Source organism: Anser anser, assembly GCF_964211835.1.
Source record: "Anser anser genome assembly, chromosome: 1".
Classification (NCBI taxonomy): domain Eukaryota; kingdom Metazoa; phylum Chordata; class Aves; order Anseriformes; family Anatidae; genus Anser; species Anser anser.
In genome coordinates, this window is record NC_139720.1 from 21,409,090 (window position 1) to 21,436,625 (window position 27,536).

At 40.0% G+C, this 27,536-nt stretch overlaps 1 long non-coding RNA gene across 1 annotated transcript; it reads right to left on the reverse strand.

Annotated features, from left to right (window-relative positions):
- Positions 1–348: 348 nt before the first annotated feature.
- On the reverse strand, positions 349–27,480 carry LOC310892195. Its single transcript, XR_014577934.1, has 3 exons — positions 27,395–27,480; positions 23,451–23,629; positions 349–2,219 (listed from the first exon to the last, which is right to left on the reverse strand). It is a non-coding gene; the product is annotated as an uncharacterized lncRNA (long non-coding RNA).
- Between the last annotated feature and the right edge of the window lie 56 nt (positions 27,481–27,536).

Consider the following 27,536-nt stretch of genomic DNA (forward strand, 5'->3'; position numbering starts at 1 on the left):
CCTTACTCCTATAGTTGTTTTGTGTTGATGTGTGCATTTTAACACAAAGTGAAATCAGAATATACTTTTTAAAAAATTGCTTGCAGAAACGTTTTTGATATGATTGTTTCCACGTTCAGCATTTCTGAACAAACAACTTAATTGCCTGACACAGACATACTGCACCATATGAGATACCCTAGCTGCCTTTCCAGTACAGGTATTATCTCATAGTTATTAATGGCACCCACCAACCCCATGTGGCTAACTCAGGGTATCTTAAATAGAAACCTATCTTTAGGTGATTGAATAAAGCCCTGAATATTTCAGAACAAAAATTGTTGTTGTGCAAACACAGATAGGTAGTATATTCAGAAGACAGTACTGCCTAATTGCTTAGATAATTCATTTAAAAATAAAATTAAATTAAAATTAAAAAATAAAAATATAAAATAAAATAAAAAATAATAAAATAAAATAAAATAAAATAATAAATAACCACCTGAACCACCATATTTTTGCTATATGAAGTTTGGTGAGTTTAATTATCTCCATGCAGCTTTAATTCAGGCAAGAACACAAACTGCTGGAGTAGAGATTCCTTTCATATCTTTCTTGAACCAAATGCAGTCATAAAACAGAAAGACACAAAATCCAACTGCTAGCAATAATTACAAATGATTACTATTTACAGAGTATTCATCAGCACACACTTCATCAAGACAGTTACCACAGCTTTCACTTGGAATAAGAGATTGAATTATGGTATTTCTGATGACACAAATCTAGTTTCAAGTCCTTATCATGCAGCAAACAAATGCCTTATTTTCTGCTTTCTGGGTTTCTACATTCTGCTAAATATTTGTTTTCTAGACTACTTTTTTCTTGTATTCTTTCAGTCTCATGTTATAGCTTTTGTTTGGTTTTGTTGGTGGTGTTTTTTGTTGTTTTTTTTTTTTATATATATATTTCTAGTATCTTTCTATGCAGACTTTTTTGTATTACCTAACCGATGCTAGTTTTTCTAATAACTCTCAGTCTGGTACTTAAAGAATTTTATTGTCAAAGCACTGTCTATTTTGCTTTTATTGTTAAAATCTTTGTTAAATGGCCTGGCACTGAAAATCCTAGCTAGACAACAGTCCTTATGTATATGCCTACTAAAATTAACTATGTGATTAAAGACTTCATAGTGAAGCTACAGTTTCCTAAGTGAAAAATACTTAGTGCTGACTACATGGTGTCCACCAGACATTCTCCCATCATAAGTCATTAATCGTTATATAATTTGTTGTAAAATAGCTTGAAATAAGAAATAGTGTGAAGATGTTTGAATCTCTCTTGATTTCAATTAATGCCAGAAACAGTGTTTTATGAGTTCTTAAATCATTTACCACAACCTAAATCATGCAACTACATTTTCATATCAGATAAGTCTATATACTTCCACCTATATTGTAATGCACATTTTAATTTACTGGTAATCCTGTCATCCTATCTAAATGGGATAGGTAGGACAGAAGTACCATCCTAGGATATGCTTCCAGAACAAGGGAAAAATAGCAATCCAGTGACAGGAATTTTCAGGGGAAAAAAGCATGGGACTAAGTATAACATGAGCCTCTATTTAGAGGCAGACGCCCATGGAACACCTATGGAAGGGAAGCAGGTAGAGGGTAGCTAAAATCAGGATCAATAAAAGCTGAGCTCTGAACAACACAACCAGGGAAGAGCAAGCAGAGGCACCAGGTAAATAATATGTACTGATGAGGGCCCTTCCAGGCAAAAGAGGGATGTGGTATGAGCAGGAGGCCACAAACTCTGACACTGAACAGCAGCTGAGTAGTACCTTGAAAATGTCTTGTCCCTTTGAGCAGGGATCCATGAAATCACATCCTTCATGCCTTCCTGGAGCTGTTATGTGTTGAAGTGCTAAAAGAAGAGGAACTGAGATCACCAAACAACCTGCATCTAGCCATGAAAGGCTTCACAAAGCAGTCCAAGGGCAGGAAGGAGAAGCCACGTAGGGCTAAGTTACTGATACTATGTGCTGATCTATAAACTATCTTCTATTGCTGTCTTGCTCACTGATTTTCAGCCTTCTGTCTGCCAGTTGGCTCTCCAGTGAAGGGTCTTTCTACACTTCTTAATTCCTCCAAGGCGGTCTTTCTCAGCTTGTAGTTTGCAGACTGTTAGCGTTCAGAAAGGCAGAACAGTAGCCCACAAATAACTGGTACCTACTTCATATGCATGGGAAAATGAGCAAACACAAAAGAGAGGTAAATCAACTTTAAAAAAATGTTATTTTCAGGGCTTAAATAACATTTGCTGATAAATGAAAACATATATAGTAAAGGATTTTACCTGCACAATTCAAACCTCCAAAAGTTAACTGAAAAAATCTGATCCCTCATAGGAAAAAAAAAAAAAATGATTATAGCCCTAAAAATAATTATTAAATTCTTCCTCCTCTTTTTGAAAGGCTAACTCGTGAAACTGCTCATAGATCTCTATTTTATAAAAGTACATAAATATATGTTTATTCAAATGTTCTAGTTCTGGACAGGGAGGAAAAAATTCCTGTCTATTTATTTATCTATTTTCAAACTCAGCCCAAATCCTTTATTCTGTTTTATCAAATTAGGTCCCTGCATCAAGACAGAATAACATGAAGCATTAGAGGCTCATTATTCGAAGCAAAACCTCTCTTATTCTGTAAAGTCAAGGCATTTTTTTATTATTTTATTTAAAAAAAAAAAAGACTGTCTAGTGGAATAACATGTTCTGATGCCATTTAACTGCAACTACATTTTTCCTATTCTGGGAGCACATACTGCTACTGTAGTTAACAGAATTTCTGTCCACTACAAGACAATAAAGATAGCAGATGTGGAGTCACAAGACCCAGGGACCTCTACCAATTAAAGGTCAAAATCTGTCTCACTTCACAGAATGTAGCATTTGAGAGTGAGGTCTTGTGTATATTTGTCATCTTGTTCAATCACAAAGATATGACAACAAATAGCTGGTCAAAAGCTGTCAGGGTCAAACCAAGCTTGATAGAGTGCCCTAGGTCACCTCTGTGATTCCAATCGGAGACTGCACCCTGGTGTCAGTTTGTATTGTAGTCAAATAGTACGTGGCATACAATACAACTGTATTCCTCCACTAATTGCTTCTTTGACCTTTCTTGTTAACCAAGCATTTTGATTAAGAATATGTACTGCGTTATCATGTTCCATGGCAATGTAAAAGCTGCTTTATAATTGATTTGTAGTATTGAACATCTCACACCCAGAGACACCACAGTTAAGGCTGTGTTAGAGTTTTTGTTTGAAGCGACAATGCAAGAAAATAATAAAACATTCTGTATGAAGGAGGGCATACTCCAGAGATTCTTCACATTTAAGTGTCCTCTTGGCAGAATAGGAACAGATTTCACATTTTTTACAGTTTTCAATTATTTTTTTAATATTGATTTGGCCTGTAGCTAGGCAAGAAAAAAGAGAGATGATTGGGTAAACATTTCAACATTTTCTAGCCAAACGAGTTTCTCACTTCTAGAAAAAAATTAAGATCTGCAATTTTTAGCATGTCCACAGACATGAACACTGGGGAGATAAAAAAAAAAAAAAAAAAAAAGTCACTTGCTACTGCTTTGGAATTCAGAAATGTGATTTGCTAATTATTCCAGTAATCACGACTGCAAAGAAGATAGCTTGGACTTATAACACTCCAGGCTTGTCCAAGAGGACTTTTTCTTCAAAGAAGTAGAATTCTCTTAATCCAAATTACAGTTTCCATTCATCTCTTTCCCTTCCCTATTCTACAGCTAGCATTAGCCAACTACAGTTTAATAATTTCAGAGTAATAACCCTGCACACTTCTTTTTATGAGAAATTATTTTTTTCTGTGCATGCAATAGCATGTACATATTAATGCATGAAACTTTGAGACTTTTAATACAAATTTCATCTTTACTTATCTTTTGAAAAAAAAAGAAAATCAATTTGGGCATAGTTTAATTAGAAGGTAAGATATACAATTTAAAATCAGCATTTTTTAATTTTCTTCACTTGTTATTGAGTGTACTGACAAAAAGCGTATTTGAGCAGCCTCAATTCCACAACTCATGTTGTGGAAGCATTGACAGCAAGCCAGTAGGACTGAAGCTCATTTACACTGAAAATTGTCACATTTTTTGAATGTTTTTCTCTTATTCCACTATTTTTCTTTAATTTTTCTTAGCAGTTGCATTTTGTAGAGGTAGCCATATTTTGCTTGGTTGTGCTGTTGTGAATATTTCCAAAGCATGCAAAAAAACAGAGGCTACCTGTTCAGCAGAATATATGTTTCATTTTGAAAATGTATGTAATTGGAAAATGGAAGAAAACTTATATATGGAGTGGCAAGTACAAGAAGACTGATAGAGATTTTCCCCACAGCATCCTTTGTGCAAGTAATGCATTTGGCTCTGGTAGTGCATACCCATGGAATGAAGCATTGCTCCAGATTCCAACTGCTCTAACTATGGCAGCACCCTCATGGGAAAGACCTTGAGCAGGAGACAATTGTTCTGCCATCCTAGCCTTGGGAAGAGGTGCAAAAAGCTGCCAGAGACTGCTGAAAGCATTGAACCATTGTGCCATTATGGTTCAAGTGTGCAACTCTCTTTTTGCTATGGTGACCTCATTATTCCATGCACAGTGAAGAAAATATTTTAGCAACCCTGTTTCAGAACCACTGGGGAACATTTTATTAATTTCCTTTGAGCAAAATGTTTACCTCTGTGCCTTCACAAATTGCTTTCTTGGCCCCAGGAACCTTTGCAATTTTAATGAAGGAGCTTCATCTATCTATCTAAGTGCATTGTCTTTTTACAGATCCCAAAGAAGAAAAATTATGAAACTGTAAACACTTTGATTATTTCCCTTTACAAAAAGCATATACTATTGGGATGCTCTTTTGGTTGCTGTTTTACAAATTACAAACAGTGAAAGTCAAGCTGTGGATAATAGTTCTTGGAATTGCTACTTGTGTATGAGCATAACCCTCATTTTCATAATTCTGATGCTAAGTGAACTTGCAACATAGGAAAAAGATAGAATTATTTAAAAAAAAAAGAGAAGAAAAAAAAAACCACAGTAAATCCTTGGTTCTGAAAAGATTTTCAGACATATTTAACTTTATACATCTAATTAGTGCCATAATAAAAACACTTTGATACCATTAATTTGCTATAAATAGAAATCCAATATACCTCAAAAACAACCTACTATACTAAAATAAGCACAAAATCAATCATTCACGCTTTTTTACTGGAGCCTTGTTATCAGACACAAATTATTCTACCAGTTCAGAAGTAGCCAGTGCAATTAAGACACGCTGCAAGATGTATAAATTTTGTAATGAGTGGAAAGAAAAGGTAAGATGGTAAATGGAAGAAGGGATTATCCAGGTCTTGCTTCAGGGAGCATTAACATGATGTTGTGTTAAAATATATACTTACATAAAATCTCCCTTTAGAACACTTCTGGACTACCACAACGGGAATACGTAATAGCAATGATGCTTATCAGGGTAGTACAGGACAAGCAAGTAAGGGAACTAAAGGGAGATGACAGTTCAGAAATATACACAGACAAGATCCAGAGTGATTAATGAAGCTTATGTATCTGGAGGTATATTGCTACACAGCTATACAGCTGTGGAGGTGTATTATCTGGAGGTATATTGCTATACAGCTACATTTTAAATGATGAGCCCTGAGTGGCTTACAGTGGGAAATGTTAAACTGAAGTTCTTCCTCTGCTGTCCCCATCTGCTTAAACTTGATCCTGGGCAACCAGTGCATGAGGCCATGTTCTGCATTTTCTGTTCGTTCAGCAGACACTTAAAAGGGCATGAAAACAGAGGAAGCCACTTGGCCACAGGACAACACAAGTAACTTGGGAAATCCAGGGAGAATCCAGATCATTTATAGGATGAAGGATTACACAGAAAGGTAGCACATAGGGATTATTCATTCTGTAGAAACTGAAATCCTCATAATGTGACAAAATAGATAGGCTCTAAGGAGCTTAATTTTGTCCTTGTCCAGCAGTGTTTAATAACCTGTGGTAACTGAAGTTAAAACATTATTATTAAGGTGACTATAATTTAAGTATTTACGTACTTAAATAATCTTACATGCAAATTGCTGGTGAATTCTTACCAACTTCTTGTATCTTCCACTTGTACTTAGAGGAAAGCCAAAGACTTAAGGTGAAGTCTTCAAAAATAAAATGTGCAGCACTGAGCTAGTTGTAAAAGTTTTCTTTCCTAATATTACTAATATATGTTAATCTGTATTTCAGTTAAATAACCAGGATAACTTTCTAAAACTTTCAGGATCTTGCCAATGAAGATAAATTCAGAAGATATAGTGTCCTGGAGAAATCACTATATCTAAGAATTATCCCCATTAGAGAGCTAGAGTTGTCATTAATAATAAAATGTATTGTGGTGGGAGCAATACGCTGAAGAGCCATTGTTTTAATGGTCTTTAATCCCACCCATTTATCAATACACTGAAGTTACTTAGCAAACCATCTTTTTTAAAATCTCACTCTGATGCAAAATGTACCATGCTGCACATAAAATGAAAGTCACTCTCATGCAGATTAAAAGAAAATTAACATGATCTTTTGACGTACAGCTTGTTAATAATTTACAACTTTTGCCCTAATAATGAAATCACTGGTCTTGCACCAGCCCTGTTTAAGGCACAGTGGTTTACAAAAACTAAAAAGAATATCTTTCAGGACAGTTGGATAAGAGGGTCTACTACACTGAAACTGCAAAATCAGAAAGTGTTATCTGCAAAGAGCCATTGCACACATGATGTTTTCTAAAGCACAGAAAAATTTCTTCCTTAGTACTTTGGAAACCTACAGATCAGTTCTCATGCTCTAGCACCAGTATGGTTCTTTCACTTAACATTCGGTGTGAGATCGTTAGCTGTTTTATGAAAAATCCTACATTACTTAGATAAACTGTCCGTTAAATCTGCCTGCTTTTTCATGATTCAAGCGATGGCTGTGTCAGGATAATAAATGCAAAAATAATAATTTCTGTTAAAAACAAAGCAGTTGTAGAACATAAACCTGTAATGGAAAACAGCAGCAAATAGCTTTTATTTCATAAAATGTCTCCCTGTTGGCTTCTCAGCCAGACTACACAGTTCAATTGTTACTCCCCATTAGCTCGTTTTCTAGCACCAGTTGCACCACACCGTTTTTCTTCCCAAACAATTTCTTCTCCCTGGTTCTACCATCTTACCCTAGCTTTTCTGCACCATAGTTGTGCCTGACTCCATATCATAACTAAATCAATGCAGCCATTAATAGAATCTAGACTTTAATCCTCATACTAGTAGTCAAGGCATATATCCAGCTGATTAACCATGTCCATCCACCAAAAGCAGACATCTCTCTAGTCAACAGATTCTAACACCTTTTTCACATTAATCACTTCCAAGTCACTGGCACATCTCAGCCAAGACAGTCAGTTACCTCAGTCAAAATCAGACTGCAAAACAAATTCCATGGAATTGATAGAATTTAGACAAATAAACAGGAACATACTGTTTGCATATAGAGGCCAGGAATTGTAAATTTCCTATGAAGATGCAGAAAATTTACTCTTTAATATTTAATACAAGTATTTATAATGCCTATTTTACAGAAGATGAAATTTATTACAAACATTTTGTGCTTTATTATAGTTCATATTTATGTATGATATGAAAGAAGAAAACTATGGCAGGTGAAGTTGCAGCTTAAAGTTCTTCCACCTTAGCAATATGAGCGAATGTGTTTTGCAACAAAAGGAATTGCAAAGTGCATGTATTTCTCCTGCTTCTCCCTCAGCTGGAATCTGAGGAACAATGTTATTTTATTTTTCAGGTACACCCAAGCTTGTTTCTTCCACTTACGCCATTTGTCTGATTTCCACAGCTGAAGTCAGCTTGAGCTGAATTTGAAAAAGTTTGAATATTCAGAATTAAGAAATCATTCATAGTTTACTAACAGACTACAGAATAACCTTTTTCACATTGATGTGCTTTCTCATATTAATAATAACTCACTAAGCCTCTCATTAAAACACACCTTGTCAATCAATAGTTCTGTACTGTATGTAAGAAGAAGGTTTACAGGATATTTAATGTAATAAAAATAGGCTTGGCTAACTTTAAATTAATTATCTTGTCCATCAATGTCCTGGTTCCAGTTAGGACAGAGTTAATTTTTCCTCATAGTAGCTGGTAGGGTGCTATGTTTTGGATTAGGATGAGAAGAGCGCTGATAACATGCTGATGTTTTAATTGTTGCAGAGCAGTGTTTACACCAGGCCAAGGACTTTTCGGCTTCTCGCTCTGTCCTGCCAGCGAGCAGGCTGGGGGTGCAGCAGGAGCTGGGAGGGGACAGACCCAGGACAGCTGACCCAAACTGGCCAAAGGGGTATTCCATACCATCTGACGTCATGCTGAACAATATATAGGGGTGGCTGGCCGGGGTGGGGGGGCCGGCTGCTCGGGGATAGGCTGGGCATCGGTCAGCGGGTGGTGAGCAATTGCATTGTGCATCACTTGTTTCTTACACATTATTATTATTAATACTATTGTCATTATCACTATTATTATTATTGTTATTATTATATTCCTGTCTTAATAAACTGTCTTTATCTCAACTCACAGGCTTCACTTTCCCGTTTCTCTCCCCCATCCCAGAGAGGGAGGGGGGAGGGTGAGCGAACAGCTGTGTGGTGTTTAGCTGCCAGCCGGGTTAAACCACAACAATCAATTACACTTATCAGTATTTGATGTACACACTAATAATCTATGAATATGTTAGGTCTTTAACACAAAAAACAATGTCATTTTAATTAAACTACAGAGCAGCTCACTGCTTTACATATTTTCTTTTCATTCCTCTGCTAAATGAATGTTAATTAGTATATGAAAGTATAGGATAACATAACATTGACCTTTAATCCATTTTCAGAAATGAATGTTGGTTCAGTGGCAAGTTCAGCTGCAGTAGAATTTGTGTGAATCATCTAAACTAGTGAACAAAATCAGTTCATTAATCCTTCCTGACAGGTTAATTTCATTCCATTTCTAAGTTGTCAAGTTAGAACATGGAACAAATAATCAAAAACCTTTAAATCAAATATACCAAATCAAGACTAATTGAATATGCTTCAAGTATGTCAATAACTAGATTCATTTTTCAAACTCTAATAGGAAAGCTTGTTAAACTATAAAAATACATGCCCTGCTAAGTCTGGGAGAGCAGAAAAAAATGTTTTTGTTAACTGTATTCCCTAAATTCATGACACAATTTTCATACTGCAAATATATATACACCTCTTACACATCCCTTTCAAATGAACATTGTGTTTGTATCAAATACCCATGTAAAGTATTGAAGTAAAATACAATTGTTTCATGAATTAAGAGCTCTTGAACTTCACATTCTGTATAATTACACTGTTCTACAAAATCACATTTTTCTGCTCAGACCATTAATTCGTCTAGAATTTGGACTGTCTTTACAAGGAAATGGGACTGGCTTTCAAATTACACTGAAGATTAATGACTATTAGTAAATTGAATAGGGCATAAATTTCCAAGTATTTGATCTCCATTCTTAGATCTGATGTAAAAATTCCTTTTCCATTTAATCACTAATAACAGAAGTTTAAGAAAAAGGCCTGCTCAAGACATTTGCCAAATATTCCCAATGTTGCTTATACTATATCAGGTTTATTTATATTAGTATTGGTAGCAGTCATACTGCTGGATGAGAGTTGTCAACAATCACATGCATTTGAAGAAGTGAATGGAGCAGTTTTAAATAAAGACTCCTAAATACACGAATCTATGGAGGAGCCATTTTCACATGAGGTATAAGTTTTCATTCTGTTGCCCACACACATTCCTGTAGCCAGGAAATTATTCCTTGCTGTTCATAGGCTGCAAGAACTTATTCTCCTCCTTCTAGCTGAAAAGCAGTCAAGTTACTACAGTCTGAATCCTGTTGTCACCACCCCAGCACCGCTCGCACCACTTGGGGCAGCACCTGTCAATGAGGCCACAGCCTGTGATGGGCTCACCTGGGGCACCCTCCTTATCCCCCCTCCTCAAAGGTTAAATCCTATATATTAATTTCATTGTTAACTTCATCCCCATAAATTATTTTAATCAAACAGTGTGTATTATTGGTGGATGGGTGTCATTTAAATGACAGAACACATTACAGAATCGTCTAGGTTGGAAGAGACCTCCAAGATCATCTAGTCCAACCTCTGTCCTAACACTAACAAGTCCTACACTAAACCATATCACTAAGGGCTACATCTAAACGTCTTTTAAAGACCTCCAGGGATGACGACTCAACCACTTCCCTGGGCAGTCCATTCCAATGCCTAACAACCCTTTTGATAAAGAATTCTTCCTAATATCCAACCTAAACCTCCCCTGGCGCAACTTTAGCCCATTCCCCCTTGTCCTGTCACCAGGCACGTGGGAGAATAGACCAACCCCCACCTCTCTACAGCCTCCTTTAAGGTACCTATAGAGAGCAATGAGGTTGCCCCTGAGCCTCCTCTTCTCCAGGCTAAACAACCCCAGCTCCCTCAGCCGCTCCTCGTAAGACTTGTTCTCCAGACCCCTCACCAGCTTTGTTGCCCTTCTCTGGACTCTCTCGAGCACCTCCATGTCCTTCTTGTAGCGAGGGGCCCAAAACTGAACACAGTACTCGAGGTGCGGCCTCACCAGAGCCGTGTACAGGGAGACAATCACTTCCCTAACCTGCTGGCCACACTGCTTCTTATGCAAACCAGGATGCTGTTGGCCTTCTTGGCCACCTGAGCACACTGCTGGCTCATATTCAGCCGACTATCAACCAGTACTCCCAGGTCCTTCTCTGCCAGGCAGCTTTCCAACCACTCATCTCCCAGCCTGTAGCGTTGCTTGGGGTTGTTGCACCCCAGGTGCAGGACCCGGCACTTGGCCTTGTTGAACTTCATACAGTTGGCCTCAGCCCATCGGTCCAGCCTATCCAGATCCTCCTGCAGAGCCTTCCTTCCCTCAAGCAGATACTATTAGAGTGCCCAGCCTTCCTGGACTCCTTTGCCCTTCAGAACCTCCTTCCAAGGGACTCTGCCAACCAGTGTCCTGAACAGCTCAAAGTCAGCCCTCCGGAAGTCCAAGACAGTGGTTTTACTGGTCCCCTTCCTGACTTCGCCAAGAATAGAGACCTGAACCATTTCGTGGTCACTCTGCCCAAGACCGCTCTCAACCACCACATCTCCCACCAGTCTGTCACTGTGTGAACAGAAGGTCTAGCGGGGCACCTCCCCTGGTAGGCTCTCTAACCAGCTGCATCAGGAAGCTATCTTCCACGCTTTCCAGAAACCTCTTAGACGGCTTTCTCTGGGCTGTGTTGTGCTTCCAGGATATGCCTGGGAAGTTGAAGTCCCCCACGAGAACAAGCGCTGACGATTTCACGGCTTCTGCCAGCTGCCTGTAGAACTCCTCATCCGTCTCCTCATCCTGGTTCGGTGGTCTATAACAGACCCCCACCAGGATGCTTGCCTTGTTGGCCTTCCCACTGATCCTAACCCATAGAGACTCAACCTTATCATTCCCAGCCTCAAGTTCCTCAACATCAAAACACTCTCTAATATAGAGAGCCACACCACCACCCCTTCTGTGCTGCCTGTCCCTTCTGAAGAGCCTACAGCCAGACATTGCAGCACTCCAGTCATGAGAGTGGTCCCACCACATTTCCGTGATGGCAACCAAGTCATAGCCTTCCTGTTGCACGATGGCTTCCAGTTCCTCTTGTTTGTTACCTATGCTGCGTGCATTAGTGTAGATGCACTTCAGCTGGGCCATTGCCTTCTCCCCCGGCTTTGCCATTGTTCCCCCGGTACAGTTCCAACAAGCCTAATTTCAGCCCCATCCCCCTTCTTTCCTAGTTTAAAGCCCTCTCAATGAGCCCTGCCAGCCCCTGGGCTAGCATCCGTTTTCCCCTTATAGATAGGGACCCGTCTGCGGTCACCAGGCCAGGTGCCGAGTAAAGCGCCCCATGGTCAAAAAACCCAAAATTTCTGTGTTGGCACCAGCCTCTGAGCCACATGTTAATCAGGTGGGCTTTCCGTGTCCTCTCGGTACCCCTCCCTGCCACTGCAGGGATAGACGAAAACACCACCTGTACTCCCACTCCATCCAGTAACCATCCCAGTCCCCTAAAGTCCCGTTTGATAGCCTTCAGGCTTCTCTCTTCAATATCATCACTGCCAGCCTGGACTATCAAAAGAGGGTAGTAGTCAGAGGGGCGGACCAGGTTGGGAACCTTTCTGGCAACATCCCTGACCCTGGCCCCAGGGAGGCAGCAGACTTCCCTACGGGTATGGTCAGGTTGACAAATAGGGCCCTCTGTCCACCTGAGAAGGGAGTCGCCTACAACGATCACCCTTCTGTCTTTCTTGGTGGAGGCAGTCTTGAGGCGTGGAGTTGGCTTCCTCACCCTAGGCATCCTCCTGGGTAGACTTTCTACCTCGTCCTTACCCACCGGTCTCTCAAGCTCCAGGGCCTCAAATCTGTTATGTAAGGGCACCTGGGAAGGTGGGGCCGGTAGGGGGGGGGCATTGCCTGCGAGGTCGAGCAGGGACCTGTCTCCACTCCTCCTCAACTCCTAGGTCGCCTCCCTCTGCCCGACAGCGACAGGGCAGGGGGTCCATCCCCATTAGGGGTGTCTCACCCCGGTACCTCTCCTTCAGGCCCTGCAGGGAGTCGCTCGACCAGTCTATCTCCTGCTCACACTCCCTGATAGCCCTCAACCTATCCACCTCCTCTTTGAGTTCTGCCACCAGGCAGACCAGGTCATCCACCTGCTCGCACCTCACACACACGGTGCCTCTGCCTCCCTCAGATGGCAGCAACAGGCTCAGACACTCCCTGCACCCAGAGACCTGAACTGCCGCATTGTTGAGCACGCGGTCAGTCTGGGTGGTTACAGACTTTCTAGAGAGAGCGCTCTGCCTGGTGTAGACCATTGCAGCCTAGCTAGCAGTTGACAGCCGTTAAAGGTGTTGTTCTTATGGGCGGGGGGGGGGAACTCTGCCCTATCCGCCCTCCCTGCACAACCGCGCAAACTGCCGTGCCACGCCCTGTTTGCCCGCCCTGGTCGCCTCGCTCCTGGTCGCTCGCTCCCTAGGGGCTGCTTTTGAACGGCCAGGGAGGGGGCGCTGCTGGCTCCTCCTACACCTCGTCAGCCTCCCTCGCGAGGGCTGCCGGGTCCTGGCGGCTCCCTTGAGCGGCGTCGATGTCGGAAAAAAAGCCCTGCCTGTCCCGATCCCCCGCTCCGCTGCAGAACGTGCCTGCCCCAGAGCACCGGGACTAGAAATGGACTAGCATCTGCTTTCATCCTATTTTACTTGGACTGGTAATAAATTCTTGGATTCATATACAGAACGTGCTCCTTTTTTGCATGTCATAAGGCATTTAAGATACCCCAAGACATTCAGTAGCACCATACCACATGGGACTGACTAGCAGACATGAGATGGGAACTATAGAAGGCCTTCTGGATCCTTCTGGAGTGTCAAGAGAAAGCCAGGCAAGATACCCTAAGGTATCTCGAGCTGCTCTAGGTATCTGTTTGTGGAGAAAGAATGCAATACCAACTGTATTTCAGCATGACCGAAATAAATTTTTAGACTCAACTGATAGCCATACACAGGCTAGAGTGAGAGCTCAGATAGCCAACCCACATGCAAATACCATGTAGACTCCTGCTTTTTCTTGCCTTCATCTGCAGCAGAATCCTCCCCTTTGAATCTATGATACTTGCATTGACACAAACTGTGAGATACAAAGGCCAAGAATACATCTGTCAGTTACTTTTCCCATTGTGCTCCAAATAACATAACAGACACAGACCTGAACTGGCGTCAGCAGAGGTGAAAACTTCCTTGGTTCCATTTGCGTCTGTTCCCTGTCTCCAGAGATTTCTTCCAGTGTGTCTACACCACAGCATTTTAATGAGTTTAAATGAGGCTGCAGACTTTTCTTGGGCTCTATATACAGGAGTCTGTTTCATGGCAACTAAATAATTAATGAGTGCTACTCTGCAATTAACCAAATAATCTCAGATATTACAGTAAAATTAATGAACTTATTTCAGAATGTATTTTATTTTATGGGAAACCAGACAGTTAAATTTCTGTTTCTCTAAGTACTTATGTTTTTAAATAAAAACAAATCTTCTAAATCACTTGTCGAATTGAGTTATTCCAGGAAGCTCACTGACTTATTTCTTTGATACTTCTGTTTCACTTTGCACATTTTTTTTTTTACTTTCTTTCTTACCAAAACAGTTTATTTACAGCATCCATTTTAGGGAGCTACAAGAACTTTAAAATATTATAATGGCCAATTTACTCTGTGCAGTTCTTCATATATTCTAGATTTCACTTCATCTTACTTCTAGCTTCCCTCATTAGTATAATTGAAATGGTAATATGTTATGTAAATAAATTGAGTAAAATGAGTTGTATTTATTCTATATTTTATTCAAAAAGAAAATCACAAATATGAAACTATACATAGGCATTATTTAAACTAGCATTGCATGACTGAAAAGCAGACATCTAAGCTAGACATCTGACCCAATCACCCTCAGCTTGCAGTCAGTACTTCTTCAGAGGTACTAGACATCATTGTAAAGTGGGCTAGCTAAAGTAGATTTCATGAATCCCAGGCACGCATGTTGTGATTTGAATAGCTCTCAGCTCCACTGACCAGAAAGGCTGAGGCTTACTTCTGTTACCTATACAAGGGATCATGCAGGTTGGAAGGCACCTAAGTCAGTCATATCATACTGCTCGGGGCTTTATCCACTAGGGTCTTGAAAAAACACGGGATGAAGAAAGACTGCACAGACTCTCTCTCTGGGCAGCTTCTTCCAATGCTGAACAACTGTCATGGTGAAGAAGTTTCTCCTTACAGTCCAAACATCTCTTTTGAAATCTCATGCCTGTTGTCTTTCACCCTCTGTGAAAAGCCTGGCTCCATCTTCTGGATGACCTTTAGTTAGGTGCTTGGGGCTGCTGTTCAGGCTTCCTAAAGCTGACTTTTCTGTAGACTGACCAAGCCTACCTCCTCACAGAGCACGTACGTGCTCTGTGAGCATCTCCTCACAGAGCACGTACTTCAGTCACCAACCGTTGTGGTGGCACCACACTGAAATCACTGCAGTTAGTCAATAGATATCTAGTGCCTTTGAAATGCCTTTCAAGGCACACCAAGCTGACAGATATGAAATGGGACCTATAAGTAACCTGAATCCTTCTATAGGAGCAGCTGGAGGTAAAGTAGATTAAATTATCTTAAATGGTACCAGACACCCACAAATGGGAAATTGTATTTGGCCCTACATTTCCCTTGAATTAAATAGAAGTTTATGCACTCAAGTTATAGATAGATACATGTATACTTCTAAATTCAAGTGACAACCTGTGAGTGGACTGCAATCCCAAACTTACAAAATCATATAATAATTGCAAGTGCAGCTGCTAATATTGGTAAACTATTGGGCATAAAATTATGAACAGTAATCTTCAGCCATCCCACACTACTTGCTATCTCAAGATTTCCATGGACTTATATTAATTAATACAACCTTAAAACAGTTATTTGTCAAAAGTATTTAAAAATAGGGAAGCAGAGTCCTATTTCACATAAATTTGAAATAGAGATACAGATAGAATTTAGATTGCTTTGCTCTTATTTCTGGACCTTAAAACAAAGAATTTATTCCCTTCCAAATCCTACTGCATAACAAATCAACTTAAAAAATAAGTTTTTATCCGTTGCAGGTGGAGTTATTATTATTTAAAATCTGTAATTTGCTCTAAGTGTCCCTGCTTGTGATTCTGTGAAAGCTGATACTGAGTTTTCTGAAAACTAAAAAAAAATAAAAATAAAAATCTATTAATCTATAATAAATCTATAATCTGAGAAAAATAGTGCAGACGTCAAGTCATCACTGAGTTTTAATCTCAGTTTTGTGTAAATTTCACTACTCTGTTACAGGTAACTTTTAAGGGGAACACTTACTTGAAGTATTTTTATAACTTTTAGTTAAATAGTAATTTTTTATCCAAAACAAACTTAATGTCTTAATTCATAAGAAAACTCAGCAATATAACCATAGCATAGTTTATGCAACCTTTTAAACAAAACATTACCAGAAACAGTGAACTGCAAAAGTCCTTTTCTTCCCTGCACATTTATGTTTCTATTAGAAATCAGCTTTTGAGAAAGTTGCTACACCTTCCACTTCCATTTAATTAAGATAATTAATATCTTTGGCTAATATCTGGTACCAAGATATCTGCATCATTACTCTTAGTTCTTATTTCAGCTCAAATTTTTATAAAGCATAGGGATTAAGTCTTCCTTCTGAACTGGAGAACTTGAGATTTTCATTTATGATCTCTAGTCTTACAGGTTTATAGTTGCACCTGAAACCAGAAAAAGCATATCTATGTAACTTAATTTTTATCTTGAAAAGTAAAAACATACATAGCAGATATCTTTCACTATTTTGAATACATAGTAAGACATGGAACTTAGAAAATATGCTTAAGTATTTCCATAAACACTTATGTGCTAAAAAATTTAAATCAAGCCCTTTACTTCTAATACATAGAAATTTAATCATCTAATATATATGGTTTTAAAACCATTTTTAAAACTATTGCTTGTGGCAATACCCACACACTGTGGGATACTGTGTCGGTATATTTCCCATGCCATGGTGGCTGGCTGGGTGCTGGTATAGTGTACCACCACACTTAACACAGTAGACAACTAAGGCTCAGGATGTTTTAGAGGTTTATAAGGTTCTAGTGGCTTCCAGTGTCATAACTATACCTGTTTTCACCTTTCAGGTATAGAACCATAGAAACATAGAATATCCCAAGTTGGAAGGGACCCATAAGGATCATCAAGTCCAACTCCTGGCTTCACATAGGACCACACAAAAATTCAGACCATGTGACTGAGAGCACAGTCCAAACGCTTCTTAAACTCCGACAGGCTTGGTGCCATGACTACATCCCTGGGGAGCCTGTTCCAGTGTGACACCACCCTCTCGGTGAAGAACTTCTCCCTGATGTCCAGCCTGAACCTCCCCTGTCGCAGCTTGACACCATTCCCATGGGTCCTATCACTGGTCACTAAAGAGAATAGATCGGCACCTTCCCTTCCACTCCCCCTCGTGAGGAAGCTGTAGACCACGATAAGGTCCCCCCTCAGCCTCCTCTTCTCCAGGCTGAACAGGTCAAGTGAACTCAGCCGTTCCTCGTACATCTTCCCCTCTAGGCCTTTCACCATCTTCATTGCCCTCCTCTGGACATTCTCCAGTAGTTTCACGTTCTTTTTGTACTGTGGTGCCCAGAACTGTGCACAGTGCTCGAGGTGAGGCCGCACCAGCACAGAGCAGAGTGGGACAATCCCTTGTCTTCCCTTGATTGACTAGATGGGTGATCTTATAAAAGGAAATCAAATTTGTTAAACAAGACCTGCCCCTCATGAACCCATGTTGGCCATGACCTATGACTGCACTGTCCCCCAGGTGCGCTTCAGTAACTCCCAGGATAATTTTCTCCATAATTTTACCAGGCACTGACGTGAGACTGACAAGCCTGTAGTTGCCAAGGTCTTTGTTCTTTCCCTCCTTGAAAATTGGCACAACATTTGCCAGCTTCCAGTCAACTGGGACCTCTCCAGATTCCCAAGACCGTTGAAAAACAACTGTGAGAAGTCCCACAAATAGGGAATATAAGGTTATGATATACTTTTGCTGGGCGCTCCTGCATGCAGGATGCTCAACACTGCAATAGCAAATAAAATAGCTTCACAGAAGATCCTGTCTGAAAAAATTACTTAGATTTTTCCTCACAGGCATGGGAGGAACGAGCATCCCACAATGCTGGGCACCTCCCCTCCCGCACAGCCTCATCCCTGTTCAGAAATGTCTCCTCTGAAGCACTGCGCCAGCACTGCAGGCACACGGATCTGGCCTGGGAGAGGCCCCATCCCACCACCGGCTTGGCCACCAGCACCCAGCTGCCACTGTCACAGAGGCACCGAGGCCAGCACCAAGGGAGCTGGCCTGTCTCACCGGGTGGCACACGAGAAGCACAGCGTCCATGGGCTACCTCACCCAAATTTCTTTCCGCAGATGGCCCTGGGGGCTCCCACAGGCCGTGCAAAGGGAGCCCAAGGAGCTCCGTCCAGCCACATGCCTCCAAACTTGGGCAACCCCAAGGCCTGTGTGGAGACTGAGGGCAGGGCTGGGGGGCCTGTGGTGGGGTGGGGGCACAGGTGACACCACAGAGGACGTGTCACAATGTGGGGGCTGCTTTTAGGGCAGCAGCAGACAGCGCTGCTGCAGTTTGGCCTGAGCCATTGGCGAGGTGAGTGAAGCAGTGGGGGGAAGGGTGGGCTGAGCCAGGGCTGGGGCACAAATGCCAGCCCCCCGAGGGCTTGCTAAGCCTGCATCGAGGGCCCAGCCACTCAGGGAAGGGCTCACAGCTGTCGCCACCGGCTCTGGCCGCAGTCCCTGCTGCCTCCCACTTCCCTCACTCCTCTCCTACCTGACCCCAGGGGCCTGCGGCTCCTGCCCAAGCTCCCTCTGCCACCAGCCACCTCCCACCCAGACCCACTGACCCCCTTCTCTCTCAACTCTTTCAGACCATGGTTTTGGCAATTTTCTTTGCCTTGACGTTCCTGGGTTTAATCCATAGCCCACAGAAGGTCGGCGAAGACAGTTGTCATGCACCTCCTGACCACCACCCTTGTGGCAAGCATGCACAGGAGGAATTTCCAGCCCCACACCAGCGATGATTACGGTGGCTGACTGACTGACACCCTGCTTTCCACATGCCCCAGAGCTGAGCACGCTGGCCATGGAGAAGATGCTGCTCAGCGGACAATGGGAATAGCTCCTGTGTCCTCTCCACAGCAAAACCAGAACTGGGGGAGGCACACCCCATGCAGCTGAAGAGGCCGCTGCAGGGAGGCTTAAAGCAGAGACTCCTCTTTCCAGCTGGATAGTGACCACTTGGGCTCCTGGGGACTGTCCATTCACTCCAGGAGCTCTGACCTCTGCAAAAATTGCAATATATATTGCTTACTTGAACAAATGCTTTGTATGTGAGTGTCTGTACCAAACTTGGTCAGGAAATGTGGGCATGAGGTGCTGACAGCTTGGCTGCCACAGCATCGGGGAGCATTTTGCTGAGGAGCTGATTCCCTGGGCTCCAGCTGTGCTCATTCTGGAGCTACAGCTCTGCTGCCTGCCCTTGCTCCTCCAGCAGGGCAATGAGAATAGCTCAGCATCCTCCACAGCGCTGCCTGTTGCCGGTGTGCTGTATGGAGTCTTGCACAACCTGAGGCAAACCATGCCTTGGGAGCCCAACGGCATTGTCCAGGATGACTGCGGGGAGGCAGAGGTCATGCGCTCCATGTGGGGATCCCCCTGCACAGGGGTGAGTGCCATCAGGGAACACCGGGGCTCTGCCTGCACTGGCTGCTGCACCAGCATGAGCCTCAGGCACAAGCCAACGCAGAGCAGCGGCTCCAAGAGCTGGAGGTACCAGCAGGGGTAACAGCCCTATGGACTGGGAGCAACGTTCAGCAGAACATTATACCCGGTTCACCATTTGGGTCCAGTTCAGACTTATCTAACCATTGCTAACACCGCAAATTAAAGGCATCCCAGAATGGATGTCAGAACGAAATGAATAAACATTAAGATTTCTTTCTAGAATCATTACAGCCTTCTTACAATGTTTACACCCTAAAGTTTCCAATATATATTCTAATATTTAAATTCAGCTTTACAATCTGTATCTGGAAATAAAGTATGTATGGATAATTGTATGCAGATGCACATGAAATACTTGCACAGAAGTGAGCATAAGGATATACATTTAATAATGCTAGATTATGGAAACTTCATTTCTTCAAATGAGAATTTTGTCTAATGAACAGATTTAGGGTTAATGACATTTCATTTTCATGGTCTCACTTCAGAGTATCAGGTGTATTACAGCACATTTCTGATGGAGTGTGTTATCTTTCAACTTGTTGCAATTTGCACAGCACAGAGTAGCTTTTGATTGAAAACTGCATAAAGGCATTCAAGCAAAAATTTGTCAAGTCAAATACCAAAAATAGCATTTTGTCTCTAAAAATGAATAACGGCTTATCATCAGCAATCTGCTATAACAGAACCTTACTGAGAGTAGCAATTCCTACTACATGTAATTAAGAACATATTTCCAATTTTTGTCATTCTAAATCTACTCATATGATAATCACCATAAAATTCAAAGGCCAAAAAAAAAACCCAACTTTATAATTCATAAACATAAATAATGAAAAATCTTTGTAAGTAAAGGATTTTTTAATGAAATAATATGCAGTTATAACTATGTATCTGACAGTTACAGATAAGAATAGTTTTTGCTCAAAGAAAACTTTCATAATCTCTTTAGAAAGAACATAAAGCTAAGTGGAGCTCACATTTCATGTATGTCATACTAGAAAGTCAAAGCTATGGCATATTTTGGTATTTATGTCTCTATTTTATGTTTTGAAATCTTCTTGGTTCTTCAGCCCTGAAGTTCCTAGCCCAGAAAGAAAGAAAATTAAACATTCTATGACCTTTCAGTTGTTTTGCCATAAAAAGGGATGAAAAGGGGTGAAAACTCAAATAGGATCTGGTTTGTTTGGATAATCAGCTATAAACATTTATTTGTGAAATACCAGGATACCCTGAGCCTGTACAATTATATTGGCATACTCATGAAGAGATCACGGAATCATAGAATATCCCAAGTTGGAAGGGACCCACAAGGATCATCAAGTTCAACTCCTGGGTCCCTGAAGGACCACCCAAAACATCAAACCACGTATCTAAGAGTGTTGTCCAAACGCTTCTTGAACGCCAGCAGTCTTGGAGGCTGGGACTTCTCCAGATTAATCTTACAAGACAACCATCCAACACAAGAGTTACAAATACTAGCACAAAGAAAGCAGTTCCATTCTCATTCTACTTTACCTTGGATGACTTCAGAATTCAGTGTAATTATAGCTTTCCCCATAGTGCTTAAGATACCCATACTCTTCACAACAGTCCAAACAGTTCTGTACCTCTAATGTTTGATGAGTTCAGCATACATTCCCTACAGTGAAGCCTAGTCACTTGAGTTCATTTCTTTACTCAGTAAAGTACTGCTGCAAAAACAATGATATCCATCCTTAACACCCTAAGGACAATATTGTATGATAAGATATACCTGTGATCTGTATCTATGGATGAGTGAATGATAACAGGACATGATGCTGCTGAAGTCCAGCTGCAGAACTATCTCACTTGGCTTTGAAGAACTGTGGTTTTATTTTCAGTATTTAGATGAAAAAAAAATAATAATAATATAAATCTCTAGTCACACAACACTCCCTATTCAAAGGATAAAATAGGCTTTCCTCTTCAATAATAAACTCCTTAATTACAGAGAAGCAAAGACTCATACTGCATACCCAGAAGGATCAGGACAGGTTCTTAAAATACTATTTCACTTCCCTATGCCAAGGCAAAGCCTCCACTAAAAGGAACTTTAAATAAATCACACTGCAGTAACTAGAGTGAAGCCAGATATTTTGAACAAAAAGTACTTAATTGCTAAACATTTTTTTATGTTTTCCTGAGTAAGTGGCAGAACAGAAAAACATCTTCCTACAATATGCTCTATTGTTTGTGTAAAGCAATTTTGGTATAAGAGTCAAGGGAACTATTTTCAGCAAATAATTTATTCAGCTAACGTAGCTCCTTTTTGTTCATGAACAAGCTGATTTTTGCAAATCTGTTTCACTTAGGTATTTATGCAGCCTCCATTACAACAGTATCATAGCAAGTCACAGTCTTTTAATACGCATTTATCCTCATAACACACTAATCTACAAAACTCTACATTTGAAACTATTCTAACACTTTACCAGTGTTAATAGTATGTAGTATCCCTAGTGATGGACAACAACTCCATTGTACTATATGCTATATAAATAGAGAGCAAAGTAATAGTCCAATGTATCTCTTTTAGGGTGAGCTGAGCCATTCATAGTTTCCCCTTGTACAATACTGACTAGGTGCTATATTCAATTACCGAGACATAGGGGTCTAATTTCATTTAGATGGCATGAATTATTTTGCTTGACCTATAGCACCTGTTCCACTAAAGTGCAGCTTCTCACAAGTAACATCTGCATGTGGTCTCTACTGACTGTAATGGAAGTTGTAACACCTTGCTTACATATAGACTCCTACAGACATGCATGCAGTATCCTAATCTTAACCTCTCTATCCCATGTAGGTATGGGGCATGTTTCCATATACATATGGCTAGCAAACTAGTCCTAGGTCAAGTGTCATTTCCTTATATTTGTTTGTTTAAGAAACTGCTGAGTTTGTCTGGAAATTAAGCCATTAGGGAAGTCTAAAATGGAGACATCTAAAATCAGACCTTTGATCCTTAACTATGTTATCTCCTACACACATTGAACAACTGGTTATCTAAATCTCATTATTTCCATTTAAGCCAGACTAGAATAGAGTCCATTGCAAATGAGATAAAAACTCACTGTATATTTCTTCTTTCCCAATCAGTTAAAATATTTTAGGCTGCTGAGGACATTATCAAATTTGATATGGCTGCATTTCAGATACATTTGAAATACCAATGTCTAAATTTTAATCTAGTTCAAGATAATTAAGTAAATTAATTAAAATATATATGTATTTATGAACGTTTAACCAAGATTAATGCTGGACTTTTTTTTACCATTTTTTTATTACGCCAAGTCTGCCTGAGTGCTAGTAATCATCAGATAACATAGGTCAAATTACAGTACTTGACAGGCAAAGAGTGCAAGAAATCCAGGCTCTTGGACAAATTCAAGGAGACAAGAAGTGGTTTGGGAGAGTCTCTGAAGTTTTAGGAGGTAAGTTTCATTGAAATCCCCAAGAAATTTGGTTCTGAAATCTGAAATTATCTGAATTTTTTTTCTGGATGTCTGCCCAGTCAATATCAATGGACACACACTCATATTCCCAGTATGTGCAAAAGAAGAAATAAATTTGAAGATGGTAAAGAATTAATATTAGAAAATGCCATGTTAGGAAAACATCATGAAGTAAAGAAAGCTTAGACAATGAGGCTTTTAATAAAAAATGAAAAAGAAGGACAAAAGAAAATATATAGCTTTACATCTGAAAGAACCCCAAACAAAGTATAAGCTCACAGGAGCCTTAATTCTGTGATTTTCTCTGGAATTTATGCTTTACCTGAAACAGAATTTTATCCCATGTGAAAGGGGAGGATCTGTCCTTTCTCACTTCAGTTTTAGCTATGGTAACCTTGCCATTGAGATAATTCAAATGTTCCACCATTTCTGAAGGACTTTAGGAAGATACAAGACACACATGTTGCAACCTGCAGTCCAGATAAGGTCTTCCATACTCACCTCAGGAAAAAAAAAAAAAAAATCTTGAGAAAGCAGCTTTCCAGAAGACCTGATAAGTGTGTGCTGGTCTTAAACCTAACTCAGCTGTGCATGTGCTTAAATTGTTGACAATACAAACCAGTCTAGGAAATGTCTCTGCTTTATTCATAGCTGACTAGTGAATTCTGGTAGTGGATTCTGTTGCGAACAGCTGAGGGTTAATAGTGTGCATCTTTTGAGATTGTAACCAGTGAAAAGAAAATAAGAACATTACTAAGAGATAAAATAGTAGGGAAATGTAATATCTTTTGTACAAAGATTCCACTGACAACCATTAGCATTATTATCTGTACCAACCAGGAAATGACTATTATTTTAGATACTGTTTGACAGCTCTGATTTATTCCTGGAGAACTCTACTTCATTCTCACCAATTAACACAGCAGATCCATAACCAGCCTCAGACATGCCACATCTATTCACAAGGGTTTATCTATAAACTATTTATTCCATGTCTGTCCATCTAAAGTAGCAGTGTTTTCTGCAAGATTACTGCCTCTTAACATTATTCTAAAACCAGTCACCAAATACTAAAGCCATTCTTCCCTGTTGAAAAACTTATAGAAAAGAGAACATCATTTATTTAGCAAGTATACCTTTCACCAGCTGCAAATATATCTTCCATACAGCAGATAGTCTCAGATCTCTTAAGGGAAGGTATTTCCCTTCACTTTCTCCTTCTGCCTCTCCCTATTCTCCCCCCCAACTCACAAAACACACACACACACCATTATAAAAACAATACCAAAGCAATTTGTGGGCAGTAATAGAAAAATGTGAATCACTGCAATTAACAGTAATGATTTGCATTTATATCATCTTTCATCCTGAACAAGTCTATGGTACTTCAAAAAGCCCTTTTCTGTATTAATAAGTTGTCTCACCTAACAAGCCCTGCTTTGATATGGTTCTTGGCTGATTCAGGATTCAGAGATATCAACTCTGTAATACTGAAAGTAGAGAAAATGAAATTCTATCTGCTTGAAACTTTAGGTAGATAGATTTTATTTAGCTTCATTGGCATTTCAGGAAGTCATTTATAGGGCCATAACATAGTTTATGTCCACTATCCTTTGCTGTTGCACCCCATAACATTTATAACAGTGGTCCTGCCCACAGAAGCAAAGGCTGATACCCTTACTCCCTGTGTAGCAAACATTTCCTGATGTTTCGTACAGAAACCCCAAGCAAAATTTGATAACATTGTCTATTGTCTATTACCTCTCCTTGGAATAATGCCCCTCTCTTGAGTGGCCATAATTTGGTAGTGAGACTCCAAAAGAGAGTTTGGAGCAATTGCAGATGTCTGCGTGGGATCTGTCACACTGCTTTCCACTTCATGGTTTGGCTGTTCCCTCTGTTCACTACATCTGACAAGCAGTTTGGAAATCTAGTAAAGTGGCTGGCCTGTGATGACATCAAGTTGTGCCAAGGGAGGTTTAGGTTGGATATTAGGATAAATGTATTTACTGAAAGGGTTGTGAAGCATTGGAATAAGTTGCCCAGGGAAGTGGTTGAGTCACCATCCTGCAGGTCTTCAAGAAACATGTAGATGTAGAATTTAGTAGCATGGTTTAGTGATGGACTTGTCAGTACTAGGTTAAAGGTTGGACCAGATGGTCATAGAGGTCTTTTCCAACTTGAATGATTCTGTGATTCTATGATTCTATTTCAGTTTTCTCTGTGTTTGGCCAAAGTAAGGAGGAGGTGCCACTGACAAATTATGCATGCAAATAATGTGTATGTCATTTTGGTAACCAAACTGAGAAAAATGCAGTGTTTGGAGCTGACAAATCTGGTAGCCCAATAGAGCCAAGCCGATGATATCTCCATGTACCCAAGTCTAGCCACTAGCAAGATTGGGCATGTATTCCCACACATATACCCATACACACATCATATACATATGTCCAGCAGCATAGATAACACAGAAAGAAAACGGCACTCATACAAATATAACCTCACCCTGTTTCCTTTCACATCCAGAGAAATGATGATAACACATCTGACTACAGCAGAAAAAGGACAGAGGGTTGTTGAACCCATAAGGACAGAGGACCTCAAAGAGCTGTGCTTATAAAAAAATAAGCAACTCTTTGTTATTCAAGCACTTGTTTTTATGTTCCATTCTAGTTACTACACAGCCACTTGTTAAAAGAAGACAGGCATGCACTCACAGCTTATTTGGGAAAGCAATCGTAAGACACTTATTCCAAATCAAGCATCCAAACACCTACTTCATATTCAATAAATGTCCCTATTACAGAAACCACTACATTTATTTATAGATTAAACATATTAGCAGCAAAGGAACATGGAAATAACTAGAAGAGAACTCCTGAAAATTCACTACAGAGATCTGTTTTGCACCATTTGGTGTTTTGCAACTTTAAATGTGGCAGTTCTTCTACAGCAACTTATTGCATATCCAACACAGTCAGTGGGGAGTAGGCAAAATAGAGCCATTGAAGGCCTCTAAAGGAAGATTTCTCTAAGACAACAATCACCAAAAAAATCTCTTTTTTTTTTAATGAACATTTTTTTGAAATGAACATGATTTTTTTCATATTTCCACAGATCCACTGTTAGTAGGAAGAGGGATGACAATCAGTCAGGCTCTTTCCCAAGAGACTGAAAAAGAGAAGGAACAGAAAAAGAGGAGATCATGCTTTTGTTTTAAAATATCTACACAGGACAAACAGGGACGAGAGAAATGAATGGTGAAGAAAAGAATAACTAAATCAAACTATTCTTACTTCAGGAAGGTTAAAAATTAAAATTATTGCTAAATACATAGCTTAAAGCTGAAGTTAGTGCTGAGATATATCATTCCAGAGCTGAATCTCAAAAGGCCAGATGTCTGGGTTTATGTATTGTTTTTTGAAGACAAGCCAAATGTACTTCTGTTTCAAGTCACTTTCTACTGTAAATGGTCATCTAGGGAGCTATACACATCAGCCTGTTGTGATTCCATGAGATGAGCAAGGTCTGGAGAGGTGTCTCTCTTTTGGATCTCAGCTATAGGCAACCAGAATGTCACAACTGTTTCAATGATATTTTAATTCATAGGTGACAAACCTTATAATCATCCACCTTTTATCACCATTATACCTGACCAAGAATCATCACCTCACTTAAAATATGACCTTGAAATATCCTGACTGCAATTGCTACTAAAATCTGTAATAAAAAAGTCCAATCACTTAGCTTTTTCAGCTTTCAAGGTAACACAAGCACTACACGTACTATAGCAAGTTAGTGTTCAAGACTGCATGATAGCATACTTGGAGCTCTACAGCTACTTTTGTCTAGTTACTGAAATACACTACACAATAAATCCATTAGGCACAAACACTGAAGCTTCTTGGAAAACTATAAACATCAATTATACAACACATAAAAATGACAAAAGATTATCAAACAAAATTGAACCTCTGTGTTAAAGTTATGATTACTTCAAGTTACAGTCTAGACCAGACAAAATAATTGATGTATTTCTAGCATAACAAATAGATATTTTTAGGCAAGTTTGTTCTAACAGCTTCAGCAAAGTACTGAAGTGGAATATGTTAGTCTTACTCCTTTTAAAAGTAAAATTTAGTATTTAGCAATATTTAGTAGTAGTAAGAGCTATTTTTTTCATAACATTAATGAAGATTGTTAATATAACTAATAAAAAGGTGCCTGAGTAAGTACATCAAAAAGCCACTATAAAGAGGAACTCACTTCAGTTTCTCATATGAGTAGTACTGTTGACTTAAATGGAAATAACCAAGCATGTAGTTCAGAAGTGTTTAATCTAAATACATTGCATCTAAATTTTCAGTGGTGGTTTGAAAGGAAATAAATAAATAAATAAATCACATTG